The sequence below is a fragment of the Aedes aegypti genome, chromosome 3 (assembly GCF_002204515.2).
Source record: "Aedes aegypti strain LVP_AGWG chromosome 3, AaegL5.0 Primary Assembly, whole genome shotgun sequence".
In the NCBI taxonomy this organism is placed as follows: Eukaryota; Metazoa; Arthropoda; class Insecta; order Diptera; family Culicidae; genus Aedes; species Aedes aegypti.
Window position 1 is genome coordinate 198,267,853 of NC_035109.1, and position 13,993 is coordinate 198,281,845.

Sequence of the window (13,993 nt, forward strand, 5' to 3'; positions counted from 1 at the left end):
ATAAATTTTGAGAAACCCCTCCCAGGTTATTTTCCCTCCGGTTAAAAATAAGCCTGCTCTGGAGCATGGTTAAGCGAAGTATGCACTTCAACAGAAAAGTAATCGCCTATCTCGATGCGTTGTAAATTTCTTGCAAGAAATGGTCAAGAAAAGCATTTTTCTTCGATCGCAGTACGCAGTTGAAAAGAAATGTCATTTCAAATTCAGCTCACTGTAGAAAATTTCTTGACCATTTCTTCCGCAGAAATTTTTATTTTTCTTGAGCGGAACAGCATACTTAGCTGTAAACCTGACAGTTCAAAAGTTATTTTCTGCTCTCAGTAATTTGAGAATAACTATCCATCTGTCAACGTTGTTCTGAAATACTACTCGACAGTCAGAACTGAAATGGGTCAACCACAAAGTTAAATTTAATCAATTGAGGGGAAAATAACTACCGAAATGTCAAATTTTAACTTAAAGTTAAACGAATCGGTAAAACGGTTCACAGCCTTAGTCAGAAAATGTAAAAATTGAAACGCGGTCCAAAGTTTTATTTTTATTTAAAAATTTCTTGTCTTGTGTCTTGTTTTGTTTCTCACAATTTAAAAACAACCTTTTTTCTTTCATTTTATTTTTAAAATTTAAGTAGTGTCTGTATTTTGGAAGTTTAAACTATATGTCTAAACTATTTTTTTGCAATTAGTTTAGAAATTCATAATTTAAAAATACTTCGGTACATCTTGTGTACTATTCAACAAACTAGGTTGAACTCGATTTCTTTGAAAATCAATGAAGTCACCATGGGAGAGAAAAAATAGGGGAATTATATTTTTTATTTTCCAAAGTTTGTCGCACCCCCTTAAGTGTTATAAAATTTGTGAAGGGGCCCTCTCATGTTTGGAGAAAAAATGTAAAGTCAAATAAAACGAACGGCTACTAATTGCCCTGGAGTGCTTTTCTTACCCCGTCTATCTAAAGACAAAATAAGGACGTAATACACTTACCTCAGCATTCTAAATAATTTTTACTTTATTTCTTCTCGAGCCATAATAAATTCAATTACAAAGGACATGAACGTGTTAATTTTGTGTTTGGTGTACGCGTTAGTGAATACTTTTAAAGAACTCTAATTTCCATAGAATGTGATCAAAGTTAGCAAACAGGATTAAATTTACAAATGCAAGGTCTCCAGTAAGCCTAGTAACCATTCAGGAAACGGCGGGATCAACTGACGGTCAAAAATCTTTTATCTAGGCGAGTTTTCTCTATTTTGTTGGTATTGGATGGGTTTGTGTAAGTTCTGCCACTCGCAGAATATATGTTTAGAAATATCTAACAATAAATAATAACAATAATAATCTAATAATAATAATCCTCTATGTCGATCAAAGTTGCATCTTGACTCATCTGTAACTCATCGCGCTTCATGAGTAATTGTACTAATTCATCATTTAATATCGCAATGTACGTTTGTAGATCGTTAACTATAACTTGCAATTGCGCAATGTTTAGACACGTCAAAAATTGTCGTGATACACGCCTTTTATCGTTTTGCATAGTTACTCCGGCCTTTTGTACAGCAGATCGAATAATCTCGGTAACAGAACAAACCTCAACGTTATTGCACTCATCAAGCTGAAACGAGAAAAAATAACACATAAGTATAATCAAGATAAGAAAATGTTACGAATAATAAAATATATATTTTATTTATTTTATTTATTAGGTATTCTGTTTATCGGACTTTATAGTCTACATAAACTTAACTGGTTAAACTTACAAAATTAAATACAAACACAATTGGACATCATATCACAATACATCTCATCACAAAACATTACAAAACATGTCAAATAATAAAATAAACTATTACAAAGAGTCAAAAGAGTCTTGAGCGGTTGATTTTTCCAGCAAATTTATCAATATTCTCATCGAAATCGAATAGATCTTCCACCATGCTAAACGTTCGAATACATGCTGCCATCGGTTCATTGTAACCAAACAGGGTTCTGTGAAATCTTTGTTCGAGCAGGGTTGTATTCCGCAGCGATCTGCTCGGGACACGGAAGTTGAGCATTCCACGCAGCTCTGGGGAATCAATTTCTCCATTGATGAGTTTTGCAACTATCAACGCTTGTTGAATTTTCCGTCGACGTTGCAACGTGTCCAATCCTAACAATTGACACCTCTCCGGATATGGTGGCAGGTTAACTGGATCTCGCCACGGTAAATTCCGTAACGCCATGCGAACAAAACGTTTCTGCACTCGTTCGATTCTCAAACACCATGAGACCTGATTCGGACACCATACCACCGAAGCATTCTCGAGAATCGGACGGACGAGTGAACAATATAATGCCTTCAGGCAATGTGGATCATTGAAGTCCTTGGCTATCTTAAAGATGAATCCCAACCGTTGCGTAGCTTTAGAGATTACCATCGATCGTTGGCAATCAAACATGAGTTTCGCATCCAACTGGACGCCCAAATCGTGCACTTCACTGACTCTTGTCAGAATAGTTCCGCCAATATTGTAGTAAAATACAATAGGACGTTGCGTACGATGGAACGTGATTACGTAGCATTTTGCAACACTGATGACGAGTTTGTTTTTCGTACACCATGCAACAAAAACTTGCAGTTGACTTTGCAGTTGCAAACAGTCATCGATAGATCGTACCTCGAGGAACAATTTGAAATCGTCCGCATAAACTAGCTTGCTGCCATCTTCAAAAAACAGTGCAACGTCATTGAAAAATAGTGCGAATAGTAGCGGTCCCAAATTACTTCCTTGCGGAACACCCGATTTATTCGAGAACGGTGTCGACACGGCGTTATCAAGTTTCACTCGTAGAACTCTCCCAAAAAGATATGAGTTCAACCAGCATACCAGTTGCGACGAAAAGCCGAGACGAGATAACTTGCATAGAAGGATAGTATGATCAATTTTGTCGAACGCAGCTTTGAGATCCGTATATATTACATCCATTTGCGCTCTTGCTTCCATGCTAGCTATGCATTTGGATGTGAAGCTCAGCAAGTTCGTTGTGACGGATCTCCCTGGCATAAACCCATGCTGGTCAAAGGAGATATAGTTCTTGGTGCGTTCCAACATTGCGCCGCTAACGATTATCTCAAACACCTTCGAAGAAGCTGACAAACTGGTTATGCCACGGTAGTTTACTACGTTTCGTCGATCACCATTCTTGAAGATGGGACACATAAATGATTGCTTCCATATGTCTGGAAACTTAGCTTGTGATTCTCAGTGCGCATCGTAGTCTCGTGCTGTGCGTACTCAAATTCTTTCTGCGCTCGGATCTTCTCATATTTCGCCAGTTGAATATTCTACCAAATCAACCGGAATACTAGGACTAGGGTGCCGGTGCCAATAGTGGATTACCTAAGTAATAAAAATCATAACTTTATAACGGAAAGCCTTAATGAAGATCTTTTGGCATTAACAGTAAGATTTCAACCTCTACTATATGGGAAAAATATAATAAGAGTTATAAAATTGTTTTTTTGAGCATAAAATCGCTTGAGCCCCTATTGGTACATGTGTTTCAGTAGTTGCACTAGTACTCCAGTAGTAGACGTTCTGGAATGGTTCAAGAAATTTTAAACAAAATAGTTGATTTTTACATAGATTTAACATTTTTCATTCAGAGCAGCAACTGAAATCCTTCGAATGAGGCATAATGATCATCTCCGCGACATTTCTTCATTTTTATATATTTATTTAAAACACTGCCTCCGTCCGTTGATCCACTACTGGTACATGACGGCAACTAATGGTGCAAGGGTGCAAGGGAGCATTTTTTTTTGTGAAAACCTAATTATTTATATGATTTTTTTGATAAACTAAAAAGCTGAAATTTGGCAAATCGATTAAACTAGAGACGATCTATCCATCAAAAATAGAGCATGTCGTTTTCATCGAAATATTATTCTCACAGTTGAAAACCGGAATTTTTGACACGCGAAAAACGAATTTTCTTCAAACCTATGCGTCGGAGCTACGTCGGGTAAGGTGCGCTGGGTAGTCCACCAGATCCGCTGTCCAGCGCACTATGCCCGACGTTAGGTTCAACGCATAGATTTTGATTCTGGTTTCCAACTGGAGTCGCGGTATATACGTTTTATTCCATAGTCCAATCTACTGGTACATTACAACCATTGGTACACCCTAAGCCTATTTAATTTTCAATTTAGTTTCAACCTAATATTCTAGCTTAGTAATTATTGAAATTGTTGTGTTGCTTTGTTTGTTGCTTATATATTCATTTTTTTGAATGATTCAAATTCTAAATCTCTATTTCTGAGTGTTTCAACAATGTTTCTACCGTAACTTCGTTCGACATGCATCCTTGACAGGATTATAAGAGAGGCAGGATGAAGCTTAGAAATGTGATTTTCTTCGACATTTTATACAAGTAATTTCCCACGCATCGAATAGGCGATTACTTTTCTTGTCAGCAGCAAATCAGCCTTAACATTGGCAAGATTCTCACAGATTTTTTTTCATATCCAAGCTTTTCAACGAATTCAATACATAATTTTCTAGAACCCTGGGCAAGATTACAACATAAATACATTTTGCCAGAACACTAAACGAATTTTTAATAAAATTATGAGCATGTTTCTTTTGAAATACTTTTTAGAATTTTCAAAGATTTCTAGGTGGTATTTCAAAATAATTATTGAGTGAGATTCTGAAGGAATCCTAAGCACGATTCTTGTAAAATCTTGGACATTCTAGCCAAGATTTTTGTAAAAAATTGATCAGAATTTTAGCACGTTCCGGTTTATGCGAATAATTGTAGGTCGGCTCCTGACAGAATTCGGAGTACCGTAATACGGGGTATCATTGATCAGCGGGGTAACATTGATCGGAATGACTCATCTCGTAAAAAGTTCGTCACATCATATGTATCATAAGTATGCTCAATTAGGCAACATTAAAGAATTACTGTAAAGAATTAGGAAATTGCCACCCTATAGGCGTTTCCCGTGGTTCGAGGTATTTTTAATTTTAAAATAACAACTCAAAAAGTAAATGACCTGTAAACGTTTGGTGTTTGGACATCATATTCGGCTTCGGGGCCATGATTTAAGTAAGTAACGACATTTGCAATATTATCGAGCATTGTCTACATAGGTGTTCAATGTTACCCCATAACAGCTAAATCAAAAAATCGTTTAAAACATTTTTTTAAACATGCTTAAATATTTCAAAAAACAAGATTACAGTATATAGTCACGAGCTATGGGTGGCAGCACTTGTTTTAAAAATATAAAATTTGCAACATTTGCATTTTCAAATGAAATCTTTAAGAAATTAAAAAAAAAATGATCAATGTTACCCCGGATTACGTTACGGCTTTTATCTCGACTGTTTTTGAAAACAGTTCGACATCATGTCGACGGAAGAAATTTCACCACAACGGAGGATTTATCAGTTCGAGCGCGCCAATATCCTTCCGATTCAAAATGTGTTGGCGGTGCTTATGGTGCAACTGTTTGTTTTTCATAAATGATGACCAATTTTGTAGTTATGGGGATATGAATCCCGTTCTACCGGACAGAGATGAACTGAAAGTGTATCAACATGCCTGTTGTTAGCAAGCATAGGGTAAATTATGTATTTTGGACAGGCTAAGGATATGTCTGGAAACGGCGATTAATTAAATGCATTAGATCATAATATTTTATTACCTAATGTTACTTATATGCTTAATGTCCTATTGTACCTTGAGTTTATGGGGAGCAAAAGCTTACAAACTGTAGTATTAGCTTCCAAAAAGGCGTTTTTTGGCGACCTGTCTGTTATACATTTCGGACACCAAATATACATTTTGGACACCCTCTTGTGAATATAATTTGGACAGGGGCGTTATCTCAATATCCATACAATGGTTTCTTAAAAAGACGATCATATCATAAAATTTTAGGAGTTTACATGTGACTTATGCATTTTTTTCGCTTATCGGATGTGTATATTAGTGATAATCAATAATTTCATGTAATGCAAGCAAATATCATCAGATCCACGAAAAACGCCTGCAAGTATGCATGCATGCGACATTCCAGAATGTTTCATCAGATGGCTAAATTATATCAACTGCACAAAAACCATAATCTATTTTGGACATCACCTGATTTATGCCTAATATACTCATGTTAAGATTTTAGATGAACTTAGCTTAAATTTTAGACATATTTTATCATGTTGCCACTTTTAAACATTTTATGAATGCCAATTCTGAGCGCTATTATTGCATTTATTGTATGTTCTTGAAATGCACATCCTCTTGCATTCGTAGGTTTCACAGATGTTCTGTTGATACAATAGACCATTCCCGTATTTTTTTTAATGGCTTATATGCTTTCTGTCATTTTACTGAACAAACTTTCCTAAGGAACCAATGTGTTTTGAAGCCTCTAACTATTGGAAAACAATGAAAAACTGGCGGCACGTTAGTTCTTCCCTCGGTCCCCTACAATTTTGTTTCACCTCGAAAAAATGCGGACCCCTTTTTCCCCTATGGTTTTGCCGTTCTGTAACGCAAGGATTGTAGTCAACAGATGCCTTGTTGTCAACAGATGTTTTGTGCCGACTGTCGTGACGCTTAGGGAATTTTATCCAAAAACACACCGGATTAAACAATCCGGTGACACTATTCCGGAGACCGAAAGTCTCCCACTACAAAAAAAACACGTCCAATCGTGCTTACATTTTCCAGTAGACTGATCTGCTTCGTATCATGGCAGCGGCTTCGAACCTTAGCTGCTGGGTACCGACGACGCTCTCGTTTTCTCTTCGTTAATATCCTAGCGCGCCCACTGTCTTCCTGTCCCGTCTATACACTCTCCTTCCTTTTCACACTCTCGTGCGTCGCATGCCCCACATTACCATTTCGGCGCCGCTAACTACCCGAAGTCGAACACTCACAATTTCGTGTCTATGCTTCCGCTCGTCGCTTAGCGTGCCGACGCATTCGGCCACCTTCTGGATACTGGGTTCGCCGTAGAGTTGGGCGAGCTCGTGGTTCATCCTTCGCCGCCACACACCGTTCTCCTGCACACCGCCGAAGATCGTCCTAAGCACCCGACGTTCGAAGACTCCAAGTGCTTGCAGGTCCTCCTCGAGCATCGTCCACGTTTCATGCCCGTAGAGGACTACCGGCCTTATGAGCGTTTTGTACATGGTACATTTGGTGCGGGCGTGAATCTTTTTTGACCGCAGCTTCTTCTGGAGGCCATAGTAGGCCCGACTTCCACTGATGATGCGCCTCCGTATTTCACGGCTAACGTTATTGTCAGCCGTCAGCAAGGATCCAAGGTAGACGAACTCGTCGACCACCTCGAACGTATCCCCGTCTATCGTAACACTGCTACCTAGGCGAGCCCTGTCGCGCTCGGCCCCACCAATTTATGGCACGTACAGAGGCTCATAACACCAGACACGCTAAACTTTTATAAGACATGTTTATATCTTTTATATTTCTTATTTATTACGGAACCTATATCTACTACACCGACGAGGATTGAATAATAAGCCGGAAGATTCCCGACTTGAAGCAACAGCAACAGGTTGGCTCAAAATTTCCTTGCGCGGCTGTTGCTGCATCTAGGCGGGAATCTACCGGATCAACAGCCAACAGATAGATTTAGGCATTTGTCGGCATGAACAGCAAAAATAGTCTTTAATAGAACTACCGGTACCGTAACTGTTGGGTGGATGAGAGATTTGCGGGGTGGGTTTGAATTTTGAATCTGTGGAGCAAAATATATTTTCCTACAGGAAAACTTGAATCGGGTTGGGGTTGAAACTGTGATTCGGGTTACGCCAGTTACAACCTGGTTCAAGAACTTTTGTTTGAGTAATTTGAGGTTAGTTTCGTTGGCGCTCCTGTTTGGGGCACCCTGACCGGGATCACGGTCAGAAACAAGCATCCCAATGCAAGGGTGGAATCGAAAAACTGTTGAAAAATCACCACGCTGATACCCATAGGGTTGAACCAACTGTGCCGCATCTCGAATTATTTTTCAAAATGTGGTGAGTATCCATGTTTTCAAAAATCCATAAGAAAATTAGGAGTGCATATAAACAAAATCGGAAAGCGTTAATATTCATTAAAAATGATTGTCTTTCGAAGAAAAATACAAAAACTGGGGGTTAGATCTGGCGGAAATGGTCTATTTACAATTTTGTTATTTTTGAAGCCAATTTGTAATTGGTATAAAAATGGTCATCATTATTAAGCAGCATAGTGTATTAATAACGCAATACATGATTTCCCGTACATAGATTCCGCACCATCTCATTGGAAATGAGCATAGAACGACTAGCCTGTCCAAATTATATGCATGTCCAAGTTATATACGTTACCCTATGATCCGATAGATCACCGAATAACAGATATGATATAAAACAGAAGGGGCCCAGATAGCCGTAGCGGTAAACGCGCAGCTATTCAGCAAGACCATGCTGAGGGTCGTGGGTTCGAATCCCACCGGTCGAGGATCTTTTCGGGTTGGAAATTTTCTCGACTTCCCAGGGCATAAAGTATCTTCGTACCTGCCACACGATATACGCATGCAAAAATGGTCATTGGCATAGTAAGCTCTCAGTTAAAAACTGTGGAAGTGCTCATAAGAACACTAAGCTGAGAAGCAGGCTCTGTCCCAGTGGGGACGTAACGCCAGAAAGAAGAAGAAGATAAAACAGAAATATTTTCTTTTCAACGATAGTTTGGACATAGATTATTTTTAATTATTTCTCATAGGTATTTTAAATTATTTCTCTGATCGCTCTGTGATTCTTCCAAAAACCTCCTTGGGACTATTGGATTATCCCGGAATCTGTTGGAATAGAGGTAGAAGAATCGTCAGTTGAGATGCATGCGTCGTCGTAGGTAAAAGTGTGGAAGATTTGTCGATAGGTATGATATTTGGATAAGTGGGAATCAGTGAATCAATTGTTGTAGCTGATAAATGCATCAGACAAACACTATGACCGGTTGGATGAATTGTTTGCTTTTTCATAGTAATTCCCATACATACTTTGAATGGCTTGTGCAGTCTCAGTTTTCATCCAAATGTGCTCAAATTTTGGAAGGACACTCAGAATTTGATTTGAAATCGAATGAGCGGTGTGGAACCACCATTATGTGCAACCAATGTCATATATAACAGGTTCGGCTGTTAGTATGTGTTTGTTTATATTAGTCCCGAAAAAGATGTAAGCAAAACGATCAGCTGATGGTGACGACAAAGCTGCGAAAAAAATTGATCGCAGCTTTACAAACGTGACGTCATCTTCGGCTAATTCGTGAACTTTCAGCTTACAGAATTTGGCATTACACAACTGTAGTAGGCTAAGAAATAAGGGTCACTAAGATGGATATAATAAACATCACTGTTATTCTGTATACCACTAAATGGAGATGTGTTTTGGGTTCTCTACAATGGCGACGAGTGAAAAAAGTGAAGGAAAATAAATAGTTTTTTTTTTACCATATCATTTTTCTGTGGAGTGGAACGTAAATGTAGGTATTTATTAATAAAAGAACTTTTCAAGGGAAAAGAAAGCATGTGGAACGCGAAGGCACACTATAACTCAATTCAGGTAAGATTAATACTAAATCCTGGATAGTGCGATAATGAGCTGATTATTTATCAGCTTAAATTCAAGAAAGATAGATTATGGTGAATATACCGATGAATTTATTCCAGAAGTAAGTTAACAAGAGATGTTAGTGTAGCGGCTGAGAAAAAATGAAAATAAGAGGGGTATTCGATTCGTTTGTTATTGATTGTTTTTGCTTTATGTTTTTTCGGCAAGAAATGAATCGTCCTCATAATATTGTTGTCATACGTTCCAATGCAATTATAGTGATTTTATCGAAAGTAAAATGCCAAAAATTTTTCAGCATAAGATGCAAATAATTAAGCATTCATAAAAAAAATACAGTAAATTGGATTATTATATCCTGATCACAGGTTTGATTTAGTTGTTCTGATTAATGTGTTCGTTTAAAGATTGCGAGAAATGTTACACAAAAGCAATAGTAGTTAAATATAAGTATATTGGGGATTCGATCAATGTGAAATAAAGTATTTTTTTGCAAATAAACAACGAATATTCTGCCGTACAGTGTTTTATTTGTTCAAGATTGAGTTATAATTGAAATAAAAGGATTAGTTTTCAGGTGTTCAAATTATGGAACATTGTTAAGATGGAAAATGATGACCTAAGAAAATTTTCTACATGTAGTGAATATGGCTATTTTTGTTACATTATTTAAAATCATGATGCAGTATTTTCTCGATTATATCACGGATTCAAAAATTTTTGGCGTGGTATAGCGAAGCGTGTTTTAATAAAAATATATTTTAGTGCCCTATAATTATAATTAAAATTTGAGCTTTATGATGCAGAAATAGAGCGAATGAAATAAAACGCACGCAAGGGATCGATCAAACAGATATATGTTAATTGTTTAGTGTTATTTTTCAATGTAAAATGTATGAATTTCATACAATTTTTGTGGCGTGATAAAATCAACAGAAAAGCGTTCTAAGATCGTAGAGATATTATGAACCGATATTAAAACGAATAGTGATAAAATCGAGAAACTACTGTACAATGGAAGCTTGATGTATAAACTGACAACATGGATGGAAGATTGAAGATTTCACTCCGCTACACGGGAAAAAAAATCTGTGGTAAAAATAACTCTTTTAGCTGACTACGCCAATTCTTAAAACTACCATGGAAATTCAGACCAATTTACCATGTTTACGGTACACCCCACCACATTACTGATACATTTGACTGAAATAATTTACGACAATCTGATTCCAACTACAGACATGGTAAAATCAAGCGCATTTCTGGTCTGCTGAAAATTGCCGGTGCAAGCGCTTAAGTTAACCCCCTATAATGGTAGTTTTTACCGCACAATTTTTTTGCGTGTACCTATAACCGCAAATTGCAATTAAGGATCAAACACAGACAAACAGACGTAACACTTAGGACAAATCTCGATCAAAATCATAGTCACGAGGACATGTACGCCCAATGCTAAAATCGGTGCGTTTGGCCGACAGGCCAACAGATGGCGGTAGTGTGTAAACGTCAAACACGAACAAAAACGATGCGAGCGCTGCGGGTGGCGGATTGGCCACCTACCATATTTTTGAATCGACCGTTAAAAAGGTGGTCGATGGACAATGATGAGAGTGTGACGTCTGTTTGTCTGTGGATCAAAATTAGGCTTAAACAATGACAACAAATACTTTTGTCTATAAATCGTTTTAACTAAGCAAAAACGATAAATTTTTAAAATATTTAACTGGGAATCAAATTTACTATCGCAAATTTTGTTAATGTCATGGTTTGTGAATTGAGAAAATATAATAAAAATTTACTTTCTAGCTAATACATCACATCAGTGGTTGGCACTTTTATCATGACTATTATAAAGTTGGCTTTGTTTTGCATCATTTGCTTTGTTTTCATCATATCTTGATATTGAGTTGAAACTTAAAGATATTTCACCGTATATTCTATTATTTAAAAAGGGCGTACAGTCAGTCAGTATGAACAGTCTGTTTATTTCATTTGAAATAAATACATAATGGAAAGGTGGATCAGGTGGATTTAATTCCATATGATAGAAAGATAAATTCCATGGCAGTGTTAATGACTATACAAAAATCAATAAATTGGTGCATGACTTGTACAGATTTACTTGAAATTGCTATTAACGTATGCACAATACGTGGATGATGAATAACAATAGTTTAAATATAATGGAAACTATATGAACGCTCAATTGAAATCATGAAATGAGTAACGAATAACGCAAACACATTTTATTAGAAAAGTAATAAAGAAAGATATTAGCTATAGCTTCTTTGGGTTCGTGTCGTGGATATGAAGGAAAGTAAATTCGGTCCATTTCTGAAAAGAAATGGAGGAATATTACAAATAACTTACATGATAACTAATTAGTAGAGAGTAATTCCGGTCTGCTACTCCAAAAGAAACATAGAGGACAGTCATCCTGATCTGTTTCTGAAAAAAAGAACGTAGGGAGATTGTGGAAATTCGGGCCATGTCTAAAAAGATATGAAGGAATAACACAAATCATCCGGTCCGCTCTTGGTCAAACAGTAGAGAGTAAAGGGAACACCTGATTCCGGTCTGCTTCTCCATAAGAAACGTAGAGGATAAAATTCCTGGTCCGTTTCTGTAAAAACCATAATTGTGGAAATTCGGCCCATTTGAAAAAATGAAGGAATTTATTACAAATTATCCGGTCCGCTCTTGGTTGATTAGTAGAGAGTAAAGGGAACAACTAATTCCGGTCTACTTCTCCATAAGGAACGAAGAGGGTAGAAACAGGTCCGTCACACTCGGGCTCAGATTCGGTACCACTTCTAGTACTGCATTTGGTCCCTCGGTAGTAGAAAAGGTACCCAAGTTTGACAGATCGCAGTACACTTTTCACGGCATTCTAGATTACCCTATGAGCCATAAAATGTTGGGCAACTGCAAGGGACATGGAGGTCTTTAATTTGTCTTTGGTAGAAACCACATCGCTTCGAGCTGCCGAGCTGACACACAACCACAGTCTGCTACCTCATACTCTGTAGTTTCGCCAGTTTCACATTCATTCATCGATAGCACTTTGCTCGGGTAGGTCGTTCTACGCTGTAGGTGCTAATAAAGTAAAGGATCCGTACTCATAAAAAGTTCCGTATTAAAATTTCGGGTAATTTCCACGCTTTTTAATTTCGTTAGTACTTTTTTCGTTGCTCGTTTTGTAAGTAGTCACGTGAAAATGGCTGCCCTATCTCAGCTAATCAAAACGGCCGTCCGTCCGGCATGTCGGGCCCTCTCGTCCAAGGCAGCTCCGGCCGTCGAGGCTTCCTCGATGGGCCCGAGCTTTGCGATGTCCGACGAGCAGAAGGAAATCGTCGACAAAAAAAAAAAAAAAAACCCTGGTCCGTTTCTGTAAATAGAACGTAGGGAATTTGTGAAAATTCGGCCCATTTAAAAAAAAATAATGAAGGAATAACTCAAATCGTCCAGTCCGCTCTTGTTTGATTAGTAGAGATTAAAGGGAAACATTCCGGTCTACATCTCATATAACGAAGGAAATGGAAAAAAATTGGTCCATTTCAGATTTTTTTGAGGAATCTGGAAATCATTTATTGTTTGCGATATTCTCGAAAAAAAAAATGTGTTAGAAAACAACAAAGGTGACTTGAGAAACTCGTAACTAGTAATCGAGGCTGGTCTAATCCTTAAACTGAAAGATGAAAAAAGGGGCCACATCAAGTGTGGTGCTACTGGTGGTCGATATAATTGATCTTTTTAAAAAAGTTAGTGTACTCAGTGTATAAGCTTCCAGCTCAGCAACGGTTAAAAAAAGTGAAATGTTAGGATCATGCAATAATTTAAACCATATGTGTTATGATACATTAAATTACGCGAATGGTCCCAAGAAAATAATACATTTGTTTATTCTGTAGTTTGTTCTATAATGAAGTTTCTCATTAAATATGCAATATAACATTACGGTTGTTAAGAAAATTTTCCAGTTTGCGGTAGCTTTTCGTTGAACCGTAAAACGGAAAGTTTTCCCTAAAATTGCAATATATAATAAGAATATGTTAACATATTTGATATGTTAGATGCAACTTTAGTTACAATTTCAGAAAAAAAAATTAAAGCAAAATGTCCACTAACATTGGAAAGGCGTTTTGAAGAATGAAATAATCATGAAGAATGAAACTGAAGAAAACGCGGATGCACGAGATTTCCACTGAAAAGCATAAGTATCAACACATTTTTTTATGTAAATTATAAAAAAAAGGAAAAATACGGTAAAGTATATAGCTTTGAATGGATTATTATTAATAAGTTATTTACTAATACATATTTTCCGTAAAATTTAGGCAAGCGCAACCGTCAACTTCGAAGTTTGTGACG

General features: G+C 37.2%; 1 protein-coding gene across 2 annotated transcripts in view; it reads right to left on the reverse strand.

Moving 5' to 3' along the window:
* Window positions 1-1,023: 1,023 nt before the first annotated feature.
* Window positions 1,024-13,993, reverse strand: part of LOC5570798 — a 142,202-nt gene continuing 129,232 nt past the window's right edge. For both annotated transcript variants that reach the window (XR_002501278.1, XM_021849829.1), the window contains one exon: window positions 1,024-1,617. The gene's annotated coding sequence lies outside the window, so the exon portion shown is untranslated. The remainder of the gene's footprint in view (window positions 1,618-13,993) is intronic.